Source organism: Lithobates pipiens, unplaced genomic scaffold (genome assembly GCF_037356315.1).
Source record: "Lithobates pipiens isolate NorthernLeopardFrog02 unplaced genomic scaffold, aLitPip1_a1.2 Scaffold_22, whole genome shotgun sequence".
Lineage (NCBI taxonomy): Eukaryota > Metazoa > Chordata > Amphibia > Anura > Ranidae > Lithobates > Lithobates pipiens.
Window position 1 is genome coordinate 118,557,871 of NW_027507784.1, and position 13,555 is coordinate 118,571,425.

Here is a 13,555-nt window from a genome sequence, read left to right on the forward strand (position 1 = left end):
TGTCAATATTTACATTCACAAAGTGATAACCAGGACGTGGCATTTTATTTATCAGTGTATCCACAGACACCACCCTGTGATAGATACACATTTGTTCCATTTTAAATATCAATGATTGTAGGGTGGAAGCACCCCGTGTATATATATATACACAAAAAGACCTCTAGGTGGAGTTTTTTCTATATACAAAATAATTTTCTAGGATATTGTTTCCTTGAATTTTTCTTTTATATTTAATACTGTTTGTAGTAAACTATGTACAAAAGTTAGCAAGTAAATAAGCGAGAGATTACTTGGAGAGAATTAAAAATAATTTTTTTTTTTTTTCCCCCACTATGGACTTTATAGGAACAGCGTGGACAGGATATATGAATGAAATTCAAATCAATGTAAATGTAGATACAGAACCCGAGATTAACATCAATCAATACATGAATAAAATGAAAAGGCTTTTAAAAAAGAAATCTAACCTATACTGGCATGTTGATTTTTTGCAACAATATATAAGAGAAAACATTAGTCCAATTGGTCTTCGAACCCATGTATATCCAAGTTTCCAAAATCCCACAATGGAATTTAAAAAAACATGGGAGAAAATTCTTACACAATGTAGTGTGGAACTTATGAAATTACTTATTGCACAATACCAAGCAGAGCTGAATAGTCTGGACCAAGACATACTAATGTTACAATCAACAAATGAAGCAATAAAAAATCATGCTCAGTATACGAAACGATGGCAAGAATTAAAAGAATATATTACAAAAATTACTAAAGATATAATCTTTAAGAAACAAAACAAAATGTCAAAGGACAGGTTAGCTTTCCTAGAGGGGTTTGCATATAAATGGCAGACCTCCCAACAAATGAGAGGCTCTAGGCCGAATTCACGGTTTAGAAATGTTACTAATGATTTTGATTTTACAGAGGAAGACACTGAATCCGATTCATCCGCATCAACTACTCCATCACTACCTAATATGAAACGACCAACATCAACATATACTAATACCAACTCAGGACCACGTAAGCGGGGTCATGGTGGGGGACATCATACACCATATGCAAAACGGTCAACTAATGATGAGAATAAGCAGAGACCTCAAAATCATAACGTACCTCACAATGAAAGCCAGGAAGGGACGAAACCACACAATACCTATATGGGGGGATTGGCACAACAAGCAGTACAGATTATGAATAGTCAACCTACACCTCGAAGGACATCCCCATCTAGATTTGAAAGAGTGTACCCTGGAACTAACAAACAAGCTATGATAAATGGACGAACACGTTTTCCTCCCTCGACATCATTACCAACAGGGTTTCCCTCTATAAATCCAGCTTTAATTGGTGTTCAAAATGGACAATATGCCCCTTTGGGCCCTGTGTATACCTCTACGAACATGACTCAAACGGGCACTAAACAAACAACACTAGACCCCCACTTAACACAGGCAGGATCTACGGCATCAAATTTTCACTTGGCCGAACCAGTGACACAACCGACTTAAAGCTGGACATAATAAATTTAACCCCCTACCAGTTCTCGAACATTGAACTAGAGGTTTTGGGTCTGGGCCTGGGCTTTTGCCCTTCCACCAATCTGGATAAATATGAGCTTATTAAAGATATTTATTTATTTGCACGAAGCCTCACCTATAGATACATCTATGACTCGGAAGTCATTAGGAATAGACAGGAACGTGACCTTTCTGAAAGTATCAAACATTACTCAATGGCTGAGTTTAGAGCCCTTCGGGATTTAATTTTACTCCTGGAAGAGAATGAAGGAAAGGAAACCAATGTTGAAACTACACAAGCAATTTCTGAAAAACAACCATGCTCAATGCCGAATGGAGGAAGGGGTCCCCTCAGGCCTAGATCTCAAAACTTCCCTGACCTAACTACGAATGCGTTCATTTGGACCTTTCTAATTAGTGTAGTAAGTGATATTAAACAAATGCAAATTATACCACAGGGGTCTAACATAAACAACTCCCAAAAACGAGCTATAAAAAACCTAAAGAAACACCCTGACCTAGTCATTAAAGCATCAGACAAAGGAGGTAATATCGTCTTGTTGACGAAATCACAATATGAAAAAATGTGCTATGACATATTGACCAATGAGAATTGGTATAAAACGATCTCACCTTCAAATATAACTCGTTACAAAACTCAATTTCTAAACATTCTCAATGGAGGATATGAACAAGGCCTGATAGATCAGGATACATATAAATATCTTAATAATGTACATCCACGAGAAGCAACTTTTTATGCTCTCCCGAAAGTACATAAAGGAGTCACACCCCCCCCGGGACGTCCCATCATTTCAGGGATTGGGTCTCTAACTGAAAATACTAGTAGACTCATAGATGCTACACTAATGCCACATGTTATAAGTCTTTCCTCATACACTAGGGACACTCTTGATCTTCTGAAAAAATTGGAGGGCTTGGTGGTTCCTCCCGACACCCTTCTCGTGACTCTTGATGTGGAAGCCCTATATTCCAGCATCCCTCACGAGAAGGGCGTCGAGACGATACGCACCTTCCTCCATGAGGAACCACATACCAATTGGAAATATAATGATTTCATTCTCACCCTTCTTGATTTTGTCTTGATGCATAATTGGTTTAGTTTCAATGGGTCCCACTACCTCCAGGTACAGGGTGTCGCCATGGGTACGTGCTGTGCACCGTCCTATGCGAACCTGTACCTGGGGGGGTGGGAGCGGGAAATTTTTTCAAATTAATCTTTATCAATATTTACCGATTGTGTGATGTCGTGGATGCGCTATATCGACGATATTTTTATAATATGGACGGGAACAACTAGAAGTCTGACAGACTTCATCGAATCCCTTAACATCAACACATACAATTTAAAATTTACCTTAAATATGGATTTTCAAAAAATAACATTCCTAGATTTAACAATCTTTAAAGACAAGAAAAACTGTCTGGCTACAAAATTGTATCGCAAGGAAACTGCAGGAAATACTTTACTCCATGCAGCAAGTGCTCACCCCAGCTCGTTGGTAAAAAATATTCCCTATGCACAATATGTCAGAATACGTAGAAATTGTACTCATGATAATGACTTTCACATAGAGGCAGATCTCCTCCGTACACGGTTGCTAGCTAGAGGGTATAGTAAATCTCAACTACGAAGGGCGTACAATCGTGCATACAGAAAACCTAGGAACACCTTATTATATTCAAAGAAAAAATGTAACCCTGAAATACAAACCAACACAAGATTGATAACACGCTTTTCATCCCAACATGAAGAGGTCCGCAATATTCTTACAAATCATTGGCATATCCTACACCAAGATTCGGTAATTAAGAAACACATAGGGAAAAGACCCCAATTGACATTTAGACGCACTACCTCGCTGAGAGATCATTTGGTATCAAGTTTTTATTTACCTAAAGGACAAGAGATCAAAAATGGCAGGGGTTTGTACAAATGTGGAACCTGTGACTTCTGCCCCTGGGTTAAACAAGGTGCAGAAGTCGCACTTCCTAATGGTGAGTTTGTTTATCTAAAATCCAGGGCAGATTGTAAAACACAAGGTGTCATTTACTTAATGACATGCGTATGCGGAGCTTTCTATGTCGGAAAGACTATGAGATGTCTTTGGCAACGCATCAAGGACCATGTATATGTATCCTCCAATGGGAAAATGTTAACAACAGTGAGTAGACACATTGATTTATGCCATGCTTTTGACGCAACGTGTGTCCTTTTTAGTATCTTAGAGATTATTCCAAAGGACCCACGTGGAGGAAACTGGGACAAACGCATTTTACAACGTGAAACGATTTGGATTGAGAAACTCAATGCTACCCAAGCCCCCGGCTTAAATGAGACTCAATCATACAAATCTTTCTTATAAAGTACACCTGCCCCTCCCCCCCCTTTTTTTTTTTCCTCGTCTCTCGCTTATATACACAATAACCTGATGCGAAATTTAAATACTTTTGAATATATGGATGTTCATTTTGTTTGTTTTGAATTCTATATATACCGCATCTGGATGTAATTAATAATTAATGATTTGACTGATTAATGGCTGATCAACTCAAATCTGATCTGCCTTTTTGTAACAGTTTAATTTGTTTATAAACAATTATGCATATTTATGGTTTATTGTAATTATTACCTCATCAATGCTCAGGTGTTTTTTTTTTTTTTTTCTTTGACCACAGTGGGCGACCACGTGAGCGCGACCCCCAATGATCCCATTTGATTTCCATTCGGGATGTGGGGTTTGGCTCTCCACCATGGGGACCTGTGGGTTGTCCTTACAGTCCCCTCTGGTATTGTCCCCATCCGATGTATCGGAACGAGGCCCCTCTGTTCACCTCCGCAGATCGGGGAGGAACCTTTGAAGTGTTCCTCCTATATCCGGTGCACGTCTGTTTGTTATGGTGGCCAGACGTTTGTTTTGGTACACGAACGTACACACGTGCTGTATGCGAGGACGCCGCACATTCGGGTGTAGCGTCGTGGCCGACCGAACGCATCGTAGGAGACGTTGGTCGGGTAGGTGAACGTCACTTCCGTCGAGTGCGGAGTGGCGTCACTACCGGGACGGATACATATAAAAGGACACACGTGGCTGGTGTCCATGAATGGCGGCCATCTTGTATACAAAAAACAATATGATAGGGGTGAATGGGCTGAATAGTCTGCCTTTTTGATTCCCCCTTTTACCTTCCTTCTTTACCCAGTGGGAACTTGGTCCGTTTTTATTGCACCTTGAGGTAATTGGTCTACATAACTGTATATATCCTTCTCCTTATTTTCACTGGATATATTTCTTTCATCTCTTTTAAACTATCATGGTGGGTTTCTTAAAGCACTATTAATAGTTTAGTCTCAGCATACACTGCACAATTTTTCTTGCTGGCTCTTTTTTTTTTCTTTGTTGCTCAAATAATTGGCGTTTCACCTAAGTAGTGGGTCTTATTTTTTCTCACTCTAAGGCCGCGTACACACGCGGGGACTGTTCGCCCAACTTTGTCCGCTGAACAGTGTTTCGGCGGACAGTCCGCCCGTGTGTGGGCTTTCAGCGGACAGTTTCAGCGAACAGTCTGCTGAACAAAGTTTTTCGGAAATTCCGAAAAACTGTCCGCTGAAACTTGGTTTCAGCGAACAGTCCCCTCGTGTGTAGGCTTGTTCGTCAAACTAAGTTCCGCGCATGCTCAGAAAGGATTTACACGCCGAAAGTTGTAATGCAGTGTATAGGACGTCGTATTTTCCGTCCCGTCGTACGTGCCGTTCACGTTCGTCGTGTGTGGGCAAGTCCGTCCATGCTAATTTTGAGCGGACTGTTCGCTGAAACTGTTTGACGGACAAAGTTGAGCGAACAGTCCCCGCGTGTGTACGCGGCCTTAAGGATATTTTTTTATGTTTTTGGATATTATTTATATAAAATCCTAAAAATCCCCATTCTTTCTTTCTTTGATTATGTTTTTTCTTTTATCTATACAGCTCAGGGGATACTAAACAGTATCCATCACCGATCCTACTTCTGTTTACTTACGCCTCAAGAATACTTATTAAACACTGAAGATTTGAAACCTTATGAGCCCAATACACCTTTAAAGTGATTTCACTAAGCTCAAAATCTATATTTATATTTATCTGCTCAACAATTACTTCCTTTTTTTTTCCCTTTTTCCCCTTCCCCTTCTTCTCTTCCCTTTTTTTTTCCCTCTGTGGAGAAATGGTTGTGTAATCAATCGTACCAACTTCCCCATTCTCCTTCGGAAACGGTGGTCTCTCTATATGGGACACACTCTATGAAGGAATGTAAGTATTGATGGCTTGATACTATATGATATGAAATAGGAATGTTATATCCGCCCCCACATTGTGGTCCCAGAAAATCTCCCTTTTTCCCTCTCCCCCCCTCCCCCCCCCCCTTTTCTTTTTTCCTCTCCTTCATCCCTTTTTTGGAACTCCTCAGTACTCTGATGGGTGATATAACGAAATATGTTATATATATTTGGATATATGTATTTTATATGTATGCTTATATATGTGTTTTTTAGTATTTTATATACATATATGATTTTTTCTTTTTTATTTATTTATATTCTCTCCTTACAATTTAGAACACTGTTATCAGCTCCTGAAGAAGCGTCATCACAGACGCGAAACATGTAGAGCACCAAAAATATATGTAATTGCTGACTGTATGGTTGATATCTTGATCCTATATTTATATAGATATATATTTTGTTTTTTCCTTTTTGGAAATTTGAAATGGATTTTACTACTTTTGATAGGATGTCAATTAGGTCTTAAATGTGTAGTTATAAGGAGGAAACATTTCTTTTTTGTGTGTAAAAAGGAAATTGAACTCTTTATTTTCTGTTTTTATTTTTTGTTTTAAAAATAAATAGAAATAATTCCTTTTGAATATACTGGTTGTGTTTACAACTTTCTTTATGCTTAAAAAGTCCAACTGAACCCACATTTTTTCTTTTGAGGTCTTTTATGTGAAGGTTCTTTTATTTTCATTTTTATTTTTCTCCCTTACTCCCCCTTTTCCTTGTCAATATTTACATTCACAAAGTGATAACCAGGACGTGGCATTTTATTTATCAGTGTATCCACAGACACCACCCTGTGATAGATACACATTTGTTCCATTTAAAAAAAAAAAAAAAAAAAAGGAGTTCTTGATTAACACAAAAAATAGCACACACACAAAAAAAAAATCCAAACATTATTATGGAGATCTGGCTTTAAAAACAAAAAAGATTATTCATGAGATCAGGAGAAATAATGAAGAAAGAAGTCTGTGCAAGTATGAGCAGAAAAACAACTTCATTCTTCTAGCATTGTAAAGAAGAAGAGAATGCGCTGCATTAAACTATTAAAATAAATTCAGCGTGATGAATGTACTATGTCCATTACAAACGGTAGTTTTACCAGACCGATTGCTTCCGTCTCGTAGCTGAATCTGAGGATGCGTGAGCTTTTGCGCGTCGGAATTGCACACAAATTTTTGGATAGGAACTTTTTCCGGCCGAAAAATTTACAACATGCTCTCAATCTTTTGCTGGCCGAAATTCGGCCAGCAAAAGTTCGATGGAGCATTCACACAATCGCATTTTACGACCAAAAGCTCTCATCGTTTTTTTGCTGCCCGAACTTTCGATTGTGTGTACAGGGCATTATGGTCAGACAGAATAAGAACTGGCACAGTGATACCTTTGAGGAGATGCCTCCATTCTTTAAAGGCTAAAATGATCGCTAAGAACTCTCTGTCCCCAATCTCATAATTGCATTCCGCAGGAGAAAATTTCTTGGAAAAGTAGCAGGCCACCAACTCCAGTCGCAGATGCATCAACCTCAAGGATGAAAGGTACCGTAGGATCAGGATCTACCAACACAGAAGCAAAGGCAGCCTTGAGACTCTCAAAGGCATTAATGGAATCTGGAGATAAATTCTGCAGGTTACCGTCCTTTCTGGTCATATCAGTCAGGGGTTTGACCAGAGACAGGAAGTTACGAATAAACTTTCAATAATAATTAGCAAAGCCAAGAAAACGTTGCAATGGTCATAAACCCACGGGTCGGGCCACTGTAGTACTGCCGAAGGTTTCTCTGGGTCCATCGAAAAACCAGCAGTGGAAATGACATAACCCAGGAATTTTACCTGTTCACAATTAAACTCGCACTTCTCCAATTTGCAATAAAAGTTATTGTCTTTCAACCTCTGCAGCACACGGCAGACATCTGCTTGATGGCTCTCTAGGGATTTAGAAAGTATGAGGATATTGTCGAGATAAACCACCACACATAGCTGCAACAAATCTCGGAGGACATCGTTGATAAATTCCTGCAGAACTGCATTGCAAAGACCAAACGGCATAACTAGGTGTCAGAAACCATGAATCAGACTGAGACAGAAATACAGTTAAATCACACTTGTTTAATAATATAAAAAAAAGGTAAACAGAGTAAACATAGTCAAAACATAGCCTGAGTTCAGGAACCGGAGTGGATAGTCAGACAAGCCAAATGTCAGGGAGCTGGAGATGAGCGTAATAAAACAGCAAGCAGGATCTGGAGCCAGAAGGGATGTCAGCCAAGCAAGTCTTTAACAGGAATGCAGGAGATAGTCTCTGTAATGTTGACCAAGGCAAAGGCAGAGATCGTCTGGGCTGGACGGCTTAAGGCAGGAATTGATGAGCAGGATATAATCAACAGCTGATTAACTGTGGAGGGATAGGAGCCGGCAATTAGCCGACAGCTGAGCAGCCAGCTCAGAGAAGGAAGGGCTGAGCCCAGCCCTGACACTAGTTATTCATGATAACCTGTTCTGATATTAAACACAGTTTTCCATTCGTCACCCTCCTTAAACCTCACGAGATTGCATGCCCCTCATAAATAAAGCTTTGTAAAAAACCTTGCTCCCTTGAGGTGGTCAAATAATCCGTAATCAAAGGAATCGGATATGCGTTCTTAATTGTGAAGTGATTGAGACCCCTATAATCAATACAGGGTCTTTGTTCACCATTCTTCTTTTTCACAAAGAAGAAACCAGCACCAGCAGGAGACTAGGATCTACTGATGAATCCTCAAGTGCGTCAGCCACATACTCTTTCATGGCTTTGTCCTCTGAGACAGACAAAGGGTAGACCCGACCTCAAGGGGGTATGGCACCAGGTTGTTGGTCAATTGTGCAATCATACGACCGGTGCGGAGGCAAACTACTGGCTTGACTTTTGTCAAAGACATTGCAAAATTTGCGGTACGGCAAGTGGAGTGGCACAAAGCTGCAGCTGACTCGAGTGCTTGGACACAAAGGCACCATCTATGAATAGGTTTGCTGCCCCAGAATTGATTAGAGCCAGTATCTTGATAGACGACTCTGACCAAGAAAGGGTAACCGGAACCAGGGCTTATCCTTCTGGATATCTGGGGATGAAACAATGCCACCTAAGGTCTGTCCCCTACAGGACCTCGGGTGCCAGCGTTTCCCAGACGGGTAGGACAAGACTTCCAAAAGTGTCCTGCCTGGCCACAAAGGCACAATCTCTCCCTCCTCCTAAAGGCCGTCTCATTCGCAGAGAGACATGTGAAGCCCAAATGCATGGGTTCTACCTCACTGGCAGACTCGGTACAAGGAGCTATGGGAGGCAACGGTGGGACTGAAAAGCCCAGGCCAAGGCTCTCTCAGAAAGCAAAGATATCATAAAGCCTACTTTGCTTCTGTCTGTGAGAAATGTATGGGGCAGCATCTCAAAGTAAATCTCAACCTGGTTAAGAAATCCTCTGCATTGATCGCCCCCGAATTGCTGGATAAGTGGAGCGGAACCAGACATACATCTTATAGAGGTAATATTCGAGGTGGGTGCCAGCACCAAGACCAGAGCAGCAGCAGGGACAGCCTGAAACACAGGTTGTACCGGATCAGCCACAGTGGGAGGCTCCAAGCGATCAGTGCAATTCAGGAGTGTCTGTAACAGTATGGCAAACAGATCCATGCAGTGATCCTGCTCATCCAATTTGTAAAAAATATTAACAACAAGTGGATTGCCTGCAACTTCTGAATTCATGGCCTTTGCCTACTGTCAAAAACCACAAATCAGCCTGAGACAAAAGTGCAGTAAAAATCACACTATTTAATAAAATGGTAAAAGCAGAGCAAATTTATTAAAAACATAGCCAGAGTTCAATAACCAGGACAGGTAGTCAGAACAAGCCAGAGAATCAGGAGTCCAGAGATCAGTTAAGTCAGGTGCAGCAAACAGGATCAGGAACCAGAAGGGAAGTCAGCCAAGTCTTTCACAGGAAAACATAGCAGAGAGAGTCAGGATATGTGGACCAAGGGAAAGGCACAGAAGATCTGATCCAAGGAGTTTTGGACCAAGGGAAAGGCACAGAAGATCTAATCCAAGGAGTTTATATAACCAGCAGCTCAAGCTGACAAGCAGGAAATGAAGACCAGGTGAGTCACTATGGAAGGAAGAGTCTTTGACAGCTGAGCACAGAGCTCTGAGAAGGAAGCCCTTGACAAGTTGGGGCATGCATCTAGAGCTGAGGGTAGCACAAGGTTTCTTATCCAAGACAGACTCTTTCAGTTGGAGGTGTTGAGAGCTTTACGGGTAGCTCTTCAGGTTTTTGGGCAAGATTTAAAAGGACATTACCTTCAGATATTGTCAGACAACGTGTTGACATTAGCCTACCTAAATAAGCAGGGAGACACTCACGGTCAAACATTAAATTTCCTAGCAAGCAGCATCTTTGCTTGGGCTGTCTCTGTCAGCAGTTCATCTCAAAGGGTTCTTCTGGCCAACAAGTCCAAAGCCAGGGTCCCAATCTTCTTTTCTCTCAGCAGGGACAGTGCAGCATTGAGTATAGATGCTGTTGCTTACCCTTGGCCTTTTTGACTATGTTATGCATTCCCACCTTTTAGACTCATTCCTCTATGTCTGAGGAAATTTGAACAAGAGAACACTATGCTAATTCTGGTGGCTGCGCATTAGCCCCAGATGCCCTGGTACGCCAATCTTTTGTGTCTGGTGAAAGGAATCTTGACCATTCAGGATCTTCTTGTTTAGGGGGCCAATCATTTCCTGAAGGTGTAAACCCTTAATTGTGCAGCTTAGTATCTGAAGAAAGGATCTTTAAAAGCAAGGGGTTGTTAAAAAAAGGTAATCAACAACCTCCTTTCTAGCAAGAAAAAAAAAAAGCTAAAATATGGTAGGACTTCTCTTCCTGGTGTTAGGACAAGGAAGTCTTGACAGTTTTCCCTCCATGTTAGATTTTCTAAAGGATGGAGCAGATCAGAATCTTGCCATTAGCCTTCTAAATGTAAAAGTACATTGAGCTTGCCACAGATCCTCTTATAGCAAGATTCTTTAAGGCCCTTTCTACATTTAGTGGTTTTCCTAAATGGGATCATTCTGTGGTCCTTCAAGGATTAATAAAGATTTTACTAGATTCAGGGATTTTAAGATGGCTTTTTGGTTGCTGTTACTTCAAGTAGATGGATCAGGGACTTGCAATCCCTGTCATAAGAGAGCCGTTCCTCAAATTTTTGATGACAGGTAAATTTAAGACCGAATCCTGGTTTTCGACTGAAGGTATACCTAGCTTTAATTGTTCTCAGGTATAAACTTTTGCCTTCTTTCTGCCCTCATCCTTCCAACAGAAGGTTAGAAGAATTCCATCTTCTTGTTGTTGCTCTTGGTCACTCCTGAGCCCCCCTCTGTGTTTGTTGACACACTGAGCAGGGCTTGGCCCCATCTCCCCGTTCACTGGCTTTGATTGACAGCAGTGGAAAACAACTCTCTGAGCTAATGAGGAGGCAGAGAGCCGAGAGAGCTGCCACTCTCGTGCACATCAAGATCAGGCTCTGGTAAGTATAGGGGGTAGGGGAGGAGCTACTTGAAAACATTTTTTTACCTTAGAAAATGCATTTTGCCTTTACAACTACTTTAAGCCTATAATCTACCAGGACACCCAGATCCTTCTCCACCATTGATTCCCCCAGTTGTACTCCTCCTAGTATGTATGATGCATGCATTGTTTTAGCCCCCAAGTGCATAACTTTACATTTATCAACATTAAATCTCATTTACAAATAGTTCCCCAACGGCGCAGTGAAGTTGGTTTGTAAGTTGGAGACATCTTGTAAGGATGTAATTCCACTGCATAGTTTGGTGTCATCTGCAAAGGCTGAAATGGTGCTTTTAATGCCAGACTCCATATAATTTCTAAATATACAGTGGTGTGAAAAAGTGTTTGCCCCCTTCCTCATTTCCTGTTCCTTTGCATGTTTGTCACACTTAAGTGTTTCGGAACATCAAACCAATTTAAACAATAGTCAAGGACAACACAAGTAAACACAAAATGCAATTTGTAAATGAAGGTGTTTATTATTAAAGGTGAAAGAAAATCCAAACCATCATGGCCCTGTGTGAAAAAGTGATTGCCCCCCTTGTTAAAACATACTATAACTGTGGTTGTCCACACCTGAGTTCAATTTCTCTAGCCACACCCAGGCCTGATTATTGCCACACCTGTTCACAATCAAGGCATCACTTAAATAGGAGCTGCTTGACACAGTAAGGTCCACCAGAAGATCCTTAAAAGCTACACATCATGCCGAGACCCAAAGAAATTCAGGAACAATTGAGAAAGAAAGTAATTGAGATCTATCAGTCTGGAAAGGGTTATAAAGCCATTTCCAAAGCTTTGGGAATCCAGCGAACCACAGTGAGAGCCATTATCCACAAATGGCGAAGACATGGAACAGTGGTGAACCTTCCCAGGAGTGGCCGGCCGCCCAAAATTACCCCAGGAGCGCAGCGACGACTCATCCAAGAGGTCACAAAAGACCCCACAACAACGTCCAAGGAACTGCAGGCCTCACTTGCCTCAGTTAAGGTCAGCGTTCATGCCTCCACCATCAGGAAAAGACTGGGCAAAAATGGCCTGCATGGCAGAGTTCCAAGGAGAAAACCACTGCTGAGCAAAAAGAACATCAAAGCTCGTCTCAATTTCTCCACAACACATCTTGATGATCCCCAAGACTTTTGGGACAACATTCTGTGGACCGATGAGACAAAAGTGGAACTCTTTGGAAGGTGTGTGTCCAAGTATATCTGGCGTAGAAGGAACACTGCATTTCATAAAAAGAACATTATACCAACCGTAAAATATGGTGGTGGTAGTGTGATGGTCTGGGGCTGTTTTGCTGCTTCAGGACCTGGAAGACTTGCCGTGATAAAAGGAACTATGAATTCTGCTGTCTACCAAGAGATCCTGAAGGAGAATGTCCGACCATCTGTTCGTGTACTCAAGCTGAAACGAACTTGGGTTCTGCAGCAGGACAATGATCCTAAACACACCAGCAAGTCCACCACCGAATGGCTGAAGAAAAACAAAATGAAGACTTTGGAGTGGCCTAGCCAATGTCCTGACCTGAATCCTATTGAGATGTTGTGGTATGACCTTAAAAAGGCCGTTCATGCTCGAAAACCCTCTAATGTAACTGAATTAGGACAATTCTGCAAAGATGAGTGGGCCAAAATTCCTCCAGGACGCTGTAAAAGCCTCATTGCACGTTATCGCAAACGCTTGGTTGCAGTTGTTGCTGCTAAGGGTGGCCCAACCAGTTATTAGGTTTAGGGGGCAATCACTTTTTCACACAGGGCCATGATGGTTTGAATTTTTTTTCACCTTTATTAATAAACACCTTCATTTACAAATTGCATTTTGTGTTTACTTGTGTTGTCCTTGACTATTGTTTAAATTGGTTTGATGTTCCGAAACACTTAAGTGTGACAAACATGCAAAGGAACAGGAAATGAGGAAGGGGGCAAACACTTTTTCACACCACTGTATTAAAGTAAGGGTCCCAACACTGAACATTGGGGTACACCACTAATAACCTTAGACCATTAAGAGTATGATTAATTTACCACTACTTTCTAAATATGCTCTTTTAGACATTTTTATTTGCATTCATGAATGCTTAATAGTTTACAATTGTTACCCAGAGCTTCTG